The sequence below is a fragment of the Mauremys reevesii genome, linkage group 2 (genome assembly GCF_016161935.1).
Source record: "Mauremys reevesii isolate NIE-2019 linkage group 2, ASM1616193v1, whole genome shotgun sequence".
NCBI classification, from domain to species: Eukaryota; Metazoa; Chordata; order Testudines; family Geoemydidae; genus Mauremys; species Mauremys reevesii.
In genome coordinates this window covers 122,212,392-122,226,577 of record NC_052624.1, presented here as the reverse complement: position 1 = coordinate 122,226,577, position 14,186 = coordinate 122,212,392, and the positions used below count along the sequence as shown (strand labels likewise).

General features: G+C 43.1%; 1 long non-coding RNA gene across 1 annotated transcript; it reads right to left on the bottom strand.

Annotated features, from left to right (window-relative positions):
* Positions 1-4,825: 4,825 nt before the first annotated feature.
* LOC120399361 lies at positions 4,826-10,385 on the bottom strand. Its single transcript, XR_005595112.1, has 3 exons — positions 10,165-10,385; positions 7,876-8,448; positions 4,826-5,131 (listed from the first exon to the last, which is right to left on the bottom strand). It is a non-coding gene; the product is annotated as an uncharacterized LOC120399361 (long non-coding RNA).
* Between the last annotated feature and the right edge of the window lie 3,801 nt (positions 10,386-14,186).

The following is a 14,186-nucleotide window of genomic DNA, read 5'->3' as shown; positions in this document are numbered from 1 at the left end:
CTGCAGCACGGTATGGGGAGGAGGTGACCAGCTCTCTATGGAGAAAGAAGTAGTTCGGGGCTATTTAGGAACGCTGGAGGAGCACAAGTCCATGGGGCCGGATGCGCTGCATCCGAGGGTGCTAAAGGAGTTGGCCGATGAGATTGCAGAGCCATTGGCCATTATCTTTGAAAAATCATGGCGATCGGGGGAGGTCCCGGATGACTGGAAAAAGGCTAATGTAGTGCCCATCTTTAAAAAAGGGAAGAAGGAAGATCCAGGGAACTACAGGCCAGTCAGTCTCACCTCAGCCCCTGGAAAAATCATGGAACAGGTCCTCAAGGAATCAATTCTGAACCACTTAAAGGAGGGGAAAGTGATCAGGAACAGTCAGCATGGATTCACCAAGGGCAAGTCATGCCTGACTAACCTAATTGCCTTCTATGATGAGATAACCGGCTCTGTGGATGAGGGGAAAGCAGTGGATGTGCTATTTCTGGACTTTAGCAAAGCTTTTGATACAGTCTCCCACAGTATTCTTGCCAGCAAGTTAAAGAAGTCTGGGCTGGATGAATGGACGGTAAGGTGGATAGAAAACTGGCTAGATGGTCGGGCTCAACGGGTAGTGATCAATGGTTCCATGTCTAGTTGGCAGCCGGTATCAAGTGGAGTGCCCCAAGGGTCAGTGCTGGGACCGGTTTTATTCAATATCTTCATTAACGATCTGGAGGATGGTGTGGACTGCACCCTTAGCAAGTTTGCAGATGACACTAAACTGGGACGAGTGGTTGATACGCTGGAGGGTAGGGTTAGGATACAGAGGGACCTAGACAAATTAGAGGATTGGGCCAAAAGAAATCTGATGAGGTTCAACAAGGACAAGTGCAGAGTCCTGCACTTAGGACGGAAGAATCCCATGCACTGCTACAGACTAGGGACCGAATGGCTGGGCAGCAGTTCTGCAGAAAAGGACCTAGGGGTTACGGTGGACGAAAAGCTGAATATGAGTCAACAGTGTGCCCTTGTTGCCAAGAAGGCTAATGGCATTTTGGGTTGTATAAGTAGGGGCATTTCCAGCAGATCAAGGGATGTGATCATTCCCCTCTACTCAGCACTGGTGAGGCCTCATTTGGAGTACTGTGTCCAGTTTTGGGCCCCACACTACAAGAAGGATGTGGACAAATTGGAGAGAGTCCAGCGGAGGGCAACAAAAATGATTAGGGGGCTGGAGCACATGAGTTATGAGGAGAGGCTGAGGGAACTGGGATTGTTTAGTCTGCAGAAGAGAAGAATGAGGGGGGATTTGATAGCTGCTTTCAACTACCTGAAAGGGGGTTCCAAAGAGGATGGATCTAGACTGTTCTCAGTGGTAGAAGATGACAGAACAAGGAGTAATGGTCTCAAGTTGCAGAGGGGGAGGTTTAGGTTGGACATTAGGAAAAACTTTTTCACTAGTAGGGTGGTGAAGAACTGGAATGGGTTACCTAGGGAGCTAGTGGAATCTCCTTCCTTAGACATTTTTAAGGTCAGGCTTGACAAAGCCCTGGCTGGGATGATTTAGTTGAGGATTGGTCCTGCTTTGAGCAGGGGGTTGGACTAGATGACCTCCTGAGGTCCCTTCCAACCCTGAGATTCTATGATTCTATGATTCACAGTAGGGAAGAGGCTGAGAACCACTGCTTTAATTCATAGGCATCAGCTCTCATTTTGGATAGGAGCTGAGGGTTGCTTAATGTATTGTTTACTTCTCTGGCTTTGGGACTGCCAGAGGATGGGGGGGCAGAATGGGGCAGGACTGTAGTCCAAATGGGGGAAACGGTGCAAGGGGGTGGGGCAGTGAGCAGGGCCACAGACAGAAGGAGCAGAATGGGAGCGGGACTGCAGGCGGAAGGGATGGGGATGGGTCCCCCACTGGCTCTGGCCCAGGGCCCCTAGGTACCTTAATCCGTCTCTGGTTCAACCCCATTTTCTGAAGTGTAAAGAAGAGGGGATGACACGTAATCTGGGGTAATTCATCTTCAATTATATGAGGTACTCATCATTGGCTTCAGGAATGTCGTCCAATAATAATATAAGTTTATGGACTAGATCCTTCAAGGTACTAAGCACCACCTCAACATCATCAGGTAAGTACTCAGAAGCTTGCATTAGTGTATAGCACTTTTCAATAGCATGTCTTATAACTTCAGTAATGATTAAGGTGGTTCTTGTGTCACCTTGAAAGAATGCTTTCTGCAAAATTAACAGGATGGCTACATAGCAGCAGGAATAGAAAATAAATGATTGGGTACTTAGGAACAAAAGGGTGGTTCTAGAAAATGTAAGTGATCAATTTTCTCCATGTTATACTATACTTCACCCTGCAGAGCAATCTTGATTCCTTAGACAGTGTTGTGGGTGCAATAGTAGTTTTCATTACTAGCCAAATTAGACACCAAACTTGGTAAATGAAACTAAATAATCATGTTATATATGACAGAACAACTTGATGGAGGTATATCTTCTGTGGCCTTGAATATTTCCATAGCTTACATTAATAATCCTGTAAAGTACCACTATCTACTCCAAGATGAGTTATTAAGAAAGTATGCTTGTTTAACAAAGTGGAAGCCAAGCTAGTGCAGCTTAGAATAATTAACTTCTGATAAACTGATTCATGTAAATGTATGGCCTCCTTCTGGATGCCTCCTTGTGGTGTCAGAGAAGCCTTACAGGTGGCCTGTTGACTCAGTTTCCTTCTTGGGTCCCCATTTTCAGAGTAAGAACAATGAGACTGGGTCTTCTTTCATTTTCACCAATGTAAATCAAGAATAACTTCATTAAAGTAAGTGCAGTTACAGTTTCACTATCTGTAATATGGGGATAATGATACTCCCTTTATAAAGTCGTTTGACATCTACTGATGAAAACTGGTAGGTATTATTATTATTTATTTTATTACAGCTGGTAAGAACATGATAAGTACCTTCAACAAAAACAACAACAAAAATTGAAAGCTTTTTTTTGTTCAAAATCTTTTGTGGAATCTTCCTTTATTGATTAAAACATAAAACTGTTTTGGGTCTTGGTAAAATAAAAACTTTAAAAAAATAATTTGGTTTCTAGAAACATAAAAAGTTTACAATTTTTTTTTCAATTTTCCTTTTTTTTATAAATAAACAGGAAAATTTCAAACTAAATGAAAAAATTCTGCTAAATTGGGGGGGAAGGGTTAGAGGGGGGAAAAAGGCCATTTATCATTAAAAAATATTTGTCAGAAAAAAATTAACCAGTTCCACTGTACACTGGTATAAACTTATGTGTGGAGATTCACATGCAATGTTTTAACTTGATCCAAGGTATTTTGATATGCTGGGCTCTCAACATTTTACAATTTATAATGGAAGGATTATCTGTCAAGTAGCAACTCTATATGTGCTGGCTGTGAAATAAGATAATAATAATAGTGATGTATTGCCTATGTATTGAATCATGATGGTGGAATTAGTCTAATTTGTAAGGGCATTGGAACAGGACATTTGTGATATTAGTGTTGAATTGGTCCTCCCTCTGATTTAAGTAAAATGGAAGACTTTAAAGAGAAAGATTTCTGTAGGAGTCCATTCTCTTGTTAAAATATGTGCCCAACAGTTTCAATGGTGGTTTAACAACCTGTTAGACATCACAAATATGTGTTAGCTATCTTGTTGAACCCTTGTCTAAAATCTTCAGTTTTAACCAAAGACACACTAAGCAATTTTAAGACTTGCTGTTTGTGGAGGTCAGTAGGTGGGAGAAAAAACATTTCTATAACTCACCTTCAGTCAATTTAACTGTGAGACAAACTCAGGGTGATGAGAGCTGTGCCAGCTGTGTATATGTGCTGACATGTTGCAGAATGTGTTTCATGATTCATCAGGCACACCATGATTGATTGTCCCAGCATACTGGCAGAGTCCAGAAATTTTTTACTTGTCTCTGAATATGTTTTGTGATTCTTTAGGCAATCTCAGATTGATTGGCATGCTGGCAGAGGCTAGATTTTTTTTCATGCTCGAGAATATTTGTTTGATGATTCATCATGCATAGTCTATTGAGTGGCACATTGGCAGAGTTTTTACCTCAGAGAATATGCTTTAAGATTTGTTAACTTGACTGTTTCCTGCTGACACCTGTGGCCAAATTCTGCTTTCTAACGTGTTTGTGCCTCTAAGAGAGAATTTGGCACTTGGTTTTGGCTGGTTAGGGGCAGACCTGGATAATGGGATCATACAGTTTGACTGAGAATGTGAGGCCTTTCAGCTCCAAGGCATTGCTTGTCATTGCACATAGAGTTGAAGAAAAGCTTCTCTTGAGAAGGTTATATAAGAAAACACATGGTAAAGAAGATGTGCTTTACAATTTACTCTTTGTTAATTTGGCAGGCTGGCAACTCCACTGAATAGGAATATCCAAACACAGATAAGGTCTGTTCTGTCTTTTATCCAAGTATGTAAGAGGTGGATTCTCAGTGACAATTATGTAAAGCTATGCCACTTGTCTTGAGTTACAAAATTATGCTGTTATTCTGCTGTTGGCCTTTAATCACACACATCACTTGAGAGTAAAAATGGGGAGCCAGGAAAAGACTGTTAAGAACGTTACAATGAATCACTGAGACTCCAAACTGGGACATGATTACCAAGAACTATTTGCAAAACCTGTTTCACTGTTAAACACATTTAACAGCAGAAATATTCTTAGGTTGCCACTGTCTCACTCTTGAATCTTATCCAGGAAGATGGGCAAAATGCTCAGAATGAAAGAAAGAAAGAAAAACTCTCACATTACTTGAACATTATACTTCACAGCTTGAAAAAATGGCAATACATATAAAATTTGAATACAATTAAAGTTTTCTGGAGAATGGATCCTTTGTTTTGTCCAGTAAGATGAATGTTCTTTAGGAAGTGAAGTCTTGCCCCACATACACTGGGCTGTAGAGATTACTAAGCGACCATGCATAAAAGTTGTTAGCTCATAACTGTATCCAATCCACCCCCAAATTCTCTGTTCGCATTGCTCCCAATTCCTCACCTATCCTCACCTTCATTATTTTATTGCTATGTATGAAGACTATATTTTATGTTCTTGCCATTTGGAGTCTCTGTACAGAGTCCCTTTCAAGAAGACACTGGAATGAGAAATGAAAAGAAATGATTACTGTTGTAACATTCTTTGGTGTTCCAAGGGATAGAGGTGCCTTTTTCATGGTTTTAATCCTATAATTTATTATTACTAATTCAGGGACTCTGTATAATGTATGAATTCTGATTGATAGTGGAATCTCCTTCCTTAGAGGTTTTTAAGGTCAGGCTTGACAAAGCCCTGGCTGGGATGATTTAGTTGGGTTTGGTCCTGCTTTGAGCAGGGGGTTGGACTAGATGACCTCCTGAGGTCCCTTCCAACCCTGAGATTCTATGATTCTATGATTCTATGATATTGTGTAATTGATATTGTGTATTATGAACAACTGCTATTTTATGAGTGCCTATGTGTATGTGGATCCACTATTACTGACAGACTGTGTAGCAAATACACACCAGACAGGGACAATGAGAAAAATTAATGGCTAATGACAGTACTGAGACCTCACAAAACTTAGGTAAAAAAGCAGCTGAATCCTTAGGAAAACCAGGTTAACTGATTCCTCAGAAGGGAGGGAAGAACGTAAAAGCAGTGGAAACTCACAAGGAGTAGAACAAAAGAGGACAGGTGACCGAGGCAGCTTTAATACACCTCTACCCCTATATAATGCTGTCCTCGGGAACCAAAAAAATCTTACTGTGTTATAGGTGAAACCGAGTTATATCAAACTTGCTTTGATCCACCAGCGTGTGCAACCCTGCCCCCCCCCCCCCCAGGAGCACTGCTTTACTGCATTATATCTGAATTCATGTTACATCGGGTCACGTTATATCGGGGTAGAGGTGTATAAAGGAACAACTCAGGAACAGGGAACCACACAGGAAGAGGATGCACGGGGCAGGAAAAAATGAGGTCACAGAAGATGGGTGAGGGGCTCTAGGAGGGAAAGGTCACCCAGCAGGTAGCAATTTCATAGGACAGGAAGGCCCTTCCCACTTTCCTGAGCCCAGATGGACCCAAGGACTCTGGACAATCCAAGGAACTCAGACTCCCTCCCAAAGAATTTCCTGGAGCAGTGAGGAAACTGAAGCAAGGCGTTTAGTCTTTTGTATGATCTGTACCCCCTCATACTTTACACAATTAAGTATAAAAAAGCATGAAAGTGTTAAACTCTGAACAAAGTGTCTCTCTGTGTATGGTAACTGCTTCATGATTGCTGCATGCCCCTGACAGAATTAAATGTAAACCAGAAGCTTCACTACTATTGGGTGGAGTCTGGCAGAGGGGTGTGTATAAGTACCTGGGAGTCTGAAGGGTAAGCACTGAGCCCAGAGGAGCTAAGTGGCAGGACGGTGGGTTCCAGCTCTCAGAAAGGGGTGGCAGATAGAAGGTGTGCCCTGAGAGAGTGTTTAGGGACCCAACTATGGGGGCAATGGCTGGATTCCCTTTGGGTTACAGAAGCTTCACAGTACTAGTGAGTGGTCAGGAAGGGGAGCTTGCTAGGACCTGTGACAGGATGTGGTAGCTAATGGGATCTATGTGATAGCGTGTGAAGCTTTTTAAAACAGTGTTTGTTGCTGGATTTACACTATTTGTCTTAAAATAAAAGCCAGGAACAAGTCTGTTAGTTTGTCTCAGATGTCAATAAGTTATTAAGCATCAATTATGAGCAGTTCATGAAAGAGCAGCTTCTGTGGCAGCGGGGTCTAGCTGCTGACCAGAAGAAATTGGAGCTGGTGGCCACAATGTATTCATATGCCATGAGGCAGGATGAGGCAACAGCTCCAGACCAAGGGCCAGGAAGGGTATTTTTTTCTCTTACAGGGCATACAGGTGACTGAGTGCCACGGATGGGGCCCTAGACAATCCAGCAGATGTAGTTGTGATGGTAAGCAGTCCAGAGCCATGGAGGCTGGAGCAGGAAAAGCTGCTTGTGGAGGAGAGCCAGAAGAAGTAGGAAGCCATGTGTCAGAGTGAGCAGGCAGAGCTTAAGTGACATAAGATTGCTGAGCCAGACAAACATAGCAGCTTGAACAGAATAAAAGTGTCCGAGGAGGCAAGACATAAGCATGTGCCTGATCGAGGACTAACAAGCAAACACATGTAACCCTTCTGCCAAGTGTTGTCATCAGCAAAAGGGGCTGTGTTCAATTTTTGAAGGGTTTCCTTAAAGATATAACTAACATTGCCTCAAGACCCCCACCGAGAAACCTGGGAAACTATATACATTGCCCTGGGCACCACTGATGGGCAATTCGTCCCCACTTGCAAGCACTGAGTCCATGGTTACAACAAAGAGAACTTTGTGTCCAATTTGGGTGCCCACAATTCAAGAAGGGTAGAACATGATCCAATGGCTGGAAGTTGAAGCTAGTCAAATTCAGATGGGAAATAAGGCATCAATTTTTAACAGAATAATTAACCATTGGAACAATTTACCAGGAGATTCTCCATCACTGTCAATTTTAAAATCTAGATTGGATGTTTTTCTAAAAGCTATGCTCAGAATTAGTTTGGAGAAGTTCTATGGCCTTTGCTATAGATGAGGTCACTCTAGATGAGCACAATGGTCCTTCTGGCCTTGGAATTTCTAAATCTATGGTTGGGGTGGGGTGGGGAAGACAGGAAAACAGACTGAATTTGGATAGACCAGTAATTCAGAAAGTCTGTGAGGTAAGACTTCCAACCCTCAGGGAGTCTTAACCATAGTCCCAGACTCACTTCTCCTTTGGCCATTGTGAGTGGCTGATATGTTCTGGACAGTTCCCTCCTCCCCAGCTCCCCACTCACAGTTAGCTGTCCTAGGCTGAAGAAGTTCAAGGATTCTAGTAGGTCAGAGAAGTCTGGACTCCATTATCTAACCCAACTGGACTGATTTCAGCTTTAACTGCTGGGCAGGGAGGCCTACACAGAGTCTCTTGGGTAGGCTGCTGCTCTATCTGTGGCTTCAGCCCAAGCTGCCTAGCTGTGCCACTGCTCTCTGCTGTTCATGCCATTGAAGGTATTGCTGCCATTCTGAGCCATCTATCACCTTGAAGCTGTTGCTTCCACCACTCAGTTCCGTCCATCACCTCAGACAAACTGCTGCTGTTCCTGCCACCACCACTACTCCATTTCATGTGCTTCTTTAGAGTAGCTGCTCTGTACCCTAAACTGCCATCAGTCTGCACTGTCCACTGTTCAGCAGTCTCAGCTCCTCTTTTAGGGAGGGATCAGTGGTGCTCTCTTTCCCTCTGTTAGCTCTGTCCAGGCTCCCTTACCTCTCTGTGCCTGACAGCAGTCTTAGTCAGGGTGACCCCGGCCACATGCACTGTTGACGTTGTGTTTTTGTATTTCTCATCAAAGTCAATCGCATTTTATTACCTGCAAAGACAAAATGTAACTGAATTTTAAGCAAAGTGCCTCAAACTATCATGTAAAACAAATGGAAAGAAGGCCTGGCCCATTCAGTGAACTTTTGCTGTCCAACAAATCCTGGTAGAGCCTCCCTCACGGGTGGAGCCCCCACCCATCTTCAGTTCTAAAGTGGCTCATAGGAACATAAGAACGACCATACTGGGTCAGACCAATGGTCCATCTAGCCCAGTATCCTGTCTTCCAACAGTGACCAATTCCAGGTGCCCCAGAGGGAATGAATAGAACAGGCAATCATCGAGTGATCCATCCCCTGTCATCCACTCCCAGCTTCTGGCAATGAGAGGTTAGGGATACCCAGGGCATATGGTTGCATCCCTGACCATATTGGCTAATAGACATTGATGGACCTATCCTCCATGAACTTATCTAATTCTTTTTTTAAGTCCATTATAGTTTTGGCCTTCACAACATTCCCTGGCAATGAATTCCACAGCTCCAGCATGTTTTGTTTCACCTGAAATGGACTTTTTCAATTTGCCAAAATTTTTCAGAGTTTTCAGATTCAATTCCATCTAAACCATTTCTTTTCCCCTCGGAACTGCCAGCAAACCAAAAAATCATCTCCATTCTACCCCTACAAGAGCAAGTGGGGGAAAAAAACCAACATGGATGTTGCTAGAGTTATGAAATTAAATGTTCCAGTAGTTTTATAAACCTTGTACTTACTTCAGCTGGCTGTGTGTTTATGTGATCAATAAAGTTTACTTTTATTAATTTTCTCTGTGTCAAAAGCCCACAAAGCAAACTTTATTTTAACTGCAGTATATCCCTAATCCACTCTTCCATAGAATCTCTCGCCTTAGCTCATACATTTTATATAACAGTTAGACACTACACAAGGATAAACTCATCACCAACACAGCAAACAATAATATTCAATAGTAGCAAATGCTAACATTTAAGTCTGCCTATATGAAGTGTAAAGTATTATCCATCCCAAAATTCTTTGCATTTTGAAAATATTTCCAAAGACCATTTCTCATTTTGGTTGTACACCTTGGATGAGATTCTGTGCTGATTTGCTGCCCAGGTGGAAGAGCAACCAAGGTGTTTTAAGCCACCTTTATATCCCCCCAGTCCTGAGCTGCTCTGTATCCCTCAGTGTAATTTGGACAGCTCTGAGGGACCTGTCTAAATTATGGCAGCCTCCCCAAACTGAAACACTGCCCAGTATCTCTATTGTGCTATGATCTCACCTATGACATATCTTTTCTGGCCCCTGCCTTGCCCCCAGTATGCCCCCAAAGCCAGGGCATGCACGGAGGTCCTCAGAAGACAGCCTTATAGCTGTGCTCTTCAGGTCCTGCATGAGCAGAAATGATCCCCAATCAGATTTGGGCCTTTTTGGTGCCCCTTTACTCCTCATTGGCTCTTTTACCTTGCGTCAGGGCCAGGCCAGGAATAAGGATCTCATCCCTAGTCTGTTCTGTTCTAAATTAGCTTCATCACCCCACTATGTATTGAAAAAAATCATGCTTATTTCCACAGACATTGTGCCTGATACAGTTTGGAGATATCTAACTCTGCTCCTGCTCTCTGGTGGCACAGAAATCTGTTTAGACTTTGCTGGTTAAGTAGCAATGTTGTGTGGTTTATTTATATTCCCTTCACTGACACCTTTACAGTCCTGTGCAGCAATGCTATTTACAGTGTTCCCTGTACCTTTAGCCCTTTCCCAAGGTCCTGAGAGGATCAGAAATTTCCCTTCCTTGAGACGTCCATCAGTCTGGGCTCTGCTAGCCCTGTTTCTCTTCCTCCCTAGCACTTCCTTACAGTATTTTTATCAATGTCTAGCTAGCAAGCTAATTAATTACTTAGCTTCCCCAGCCACCCAACCTGATTCCATTCCCCACTCTAATAGGTACCAGTGATCAGAGTGCTGGCTCATCTGTTAGCCCCCAGCACTCTGTCACAATATGTTATTGGCACATTGCTGATGTCACTGTCATTGTGTGTCAACAAACATCTTCACCTTGCTTTAAGCCTTGCTAGAGCATGCTTCACCACCATACTGCACCTGCTGAGTGCTGAAATACTCTCTGGCCTTATGTAATCAGGCTATGGCTCCAAGGGCAACAGCAACATTGAATATGCTGATTCACCACTCAAAGTCACTGTAGGGATGGAGACACAATACAGTGGGTCAGAAAAAGTGTTTCCTTCTGTATGCTCTTCTAAAACGCAGAGTTTTTAACAAATCTGACATAATGGTCTTTGCCTCCCACCCGTCCCCCAAATATTTATGTCCAAGAGACAGCCATGGTGATCTGCTAAGTGTGAAAAAGTTCCTCCTCTACCTTGGTGGGTCCTGCGCTTATTGGCGGATTTGCTCACCTCACAGATTCACACTGTAGGTCAGGAAACAGCCCAGAGACCTTCCCCTCTGGTAGAAGCCACAGTCCAGGTCAATTCCTCCTGTGTCTGATCAGGAGTTGGGAGGTTTGGGGGGAACCCGGATCCACCCTCTACTCCGGGTTCCAGCCCAAGGCCCTGTGGACTGCAGCTGTCTCCTGGTACAGTTGTGCGACAGCTACAACTCCCTGGGCTACTTCCCCATGGCCTCCTCCCAACACCTTCTTTGTCCTCACCACAGGACCTTCCTCTTGTCTGATAATGCTTGTACTTCTCAGTCCTCCAGCAGTATGCCTACTCACTCTCAGCTTCTTGCATGCCTCTTGCTCCCAGTTCCTCACACACACTTCCTCTCCTCTGGCTCCCTTTGGCCTGACTGGAGTGAGCCCCTTTACAGCATCAGAGGGGCCTTAATTAGAGTCAGGTGCTTAACAGCCTCATGTCAATGTGTAGGACATAGCATATGGTTTTCAGCAATGGGGTTCCCAAACTACAGTGAGGTGATACATGGCATTCATATCCTTATTTTAGCACCAGACCACCTTGCCACACAGTACATCAAAAGAAAGGGTTACTTTTCTATGGTTATGCGATCACTGGTGGATCACTGTGGACACTTTACTGACATCAGTGTGGGCTTGCAATGCCTGATGGGGCCAAAACAAGTTGTGCATCAGTCAGTGAAGGTGCATGACGTGTACATCTTTAAGAACACAGGTCTGTTCAAAAGCTGCAAGCAGGGGCTTTCTTTCCTGACTGACCGATTACCATTGGGAATGTTGAAATGCAATAGAGATCCTGGGCGATCCAGCCTACCCCTTGTTCCCCTGGCTCATAAAGCTATAAACTAGCCACCTTGACAGCACCAAGGAGTGCTTCAACTACAGGTTCAGCAGGTGCAGAATGACAGTTGAACGTGCATTTGAAGGGTCACTGGCAATGTTTACTTACAAGATTGGACCTCAGTGAGAAAAAATATCCCAATCATTATAGCTGCCTGCTGTGTCCTGCATAATATCTGTAAAGCAAAGGGGGGAAATTTCCACTGAAGTGGAGGATGGAGGTAGAGTGAGTTTCTGCTGAATTTGAACAGTCAGATACAAGGGCTATAAGAAAAGCTCAATGCTGAGCTACACAGTTCAGGGAGGCTTTGGAAGACCATTTTAACAGTGAGCCAGAATAGTGTGTGTTGCTGTAGTGTGCTCTACCTGGCCTCTCTCTCTTTTGTGGCCCAGAATGAAACTTGTAGTGATGGCAGTGTATGTAGGAATATAACATTTGAAATGCACCTATTAATATTGTTTGTGAACAATGTTATGGGTTCTATGACACAGAGCAGTAACAGGAAATTGATTGATGTCTGACTTGCCCATCACCAGCCAGCATATGTTGTGAACTAATAAAGATTAATTGTATTATGAAAAAAAATAGAATTTTATTCTGTAACATGAACCAGGTGTGAAGCACTGTGCCTCAAAGTAGCACCTTGTAACCCCCATATTCAGCATTTGTATATGGTTATGCTATTTCATACAAAGCATACCTCATAAGGTACCATATGAAAGGTCATGATCTGCTGAAATCATTGTTCTGTCAAAATATGCATGTCATCACTGTATGTGGAATTATATTATTCTTCTATATGGCTGTTATTGAAATATGTTGTGAGTTTGGGAGACATCCACTGCTGTCCAATGACAACAAAAAGTGGTGACCCACACCCAAATGGGCGTTAAGTGACCATCGCAAACCATTAACCAGCAGGGTAATTGCAAACAAGAGATTCACAATTCTGTAAGAGACAATTGCACAAGCACCACACAATGCAGATTGCTCAACTCTATGACTCTATTGCGCAAGGACTGCACAATGGAGATTGTTCGACTGTGTGACTCAGCAAGGCCCACTAGGACATGTCTGGGTCAGCATCTTCCCTGGGACATGAATTGAGAGTATAAAAGAAGGAACAGTGACATCTTGAGACCTCTGCTCTCCTCCCCCACCTACACTGAAGGCAACAATAACGCTGGGAAGACAAAAACTTTGAACTGGGGAGATTTGTCACAGGCTGAGAAAGAAATTCATCCTGTGTATTAAGAACAACATCCAGTGGGGTCAGAAAAACTGTTTGATTCAAATTTTGCTTAATCTGAAAATTTATGATTTAGAATGCGTTTACTTTTTATTTTCTTATGTAACTGTCTCTGACCTTTATGCCTACCACTTATAATCACTTAAAATCTATCTTTCTGTAGTTAATAAACTTATTTTAATGTTTTATCTTTACCAGTGAGTTTGTTTAAAGTGCTTGGGGAATCTGCTCAGATTATAAAGTCTGGTGCATGTCTACTATCCTTTGACTAAGTAGCAAACTAATTAATGAGCTTGCATTGTTCAAGAGAAGATCTTGAGCAGTGTAAAATGGTACATTTCTGGGGCACAAGTGAGGGCTGGGATGATTTGCTGGTGTTCCCCTCTGTATAGTTAAGGAATGGCTTAGAGATCATGCATGCAATTTAGTTGGGTGTGTCTCTGTATGCTGATGGCTAAGTGATAACAGTGCCTGCAGGTGTTTGCTACTTGTCATTAGCAAAGCATTGTGAGAGACAACCCAGGCTGGAGAGTTAAGGGGACACAGCAGTCCCACAATTCCAGGTTGTACCGAGGGGATCCCATCACACCAGGCAATTAAAACATTTAGAAATTAATAAAAAACTTAATAAATTAAGGAAAAAGAATTTATGAGAGGGAAAGAACAGTCACTGTGTTGACCTAATTACAAGGACCATGACTCTATGCCACTCAGGGAGACTGTGTTATTAAATCAGCATAGAGAGGCGCTTACGTCAGCAAGAGCTGAATATAAGTGAAGACACTTCCACAGCTAGGTTGATTAAAGCTACCTTGTGTCGACCTAATCTGTCGCACCAGTTGGAAGTAACGGAGGAGAAGGACCTAGGAGTCCTGGTTGATCGTAGGATGACTATGAGTAGGCAATGTGATGTGGCCGTTAAAAAAGCTAATGCGGTCTTGGGATGCATTAGGCGAGGTATTTCTAGTAGGGATAAGGAGGTGCTAGTCCCGTTATATAAGGCGTTGGTAAGACCTCATTTGGAGTATTGTGTGCAGTTTTGGTCTCCCATGTTTAAGAAGGATGAATTCAAACTGGAACGGGTACAAAGAAGGGCCACTAGAATGATCCGAAGAATGGAAAGCATGTCGTATGAAAGGAGACTTGAGGAGCTCGGTTTGTTTTCCTTAACCAAAAGAAGGATAAGAGGAGATATGATTGCACTCATTAAATATATCAGAGGGATAAATACCAGGGAAGG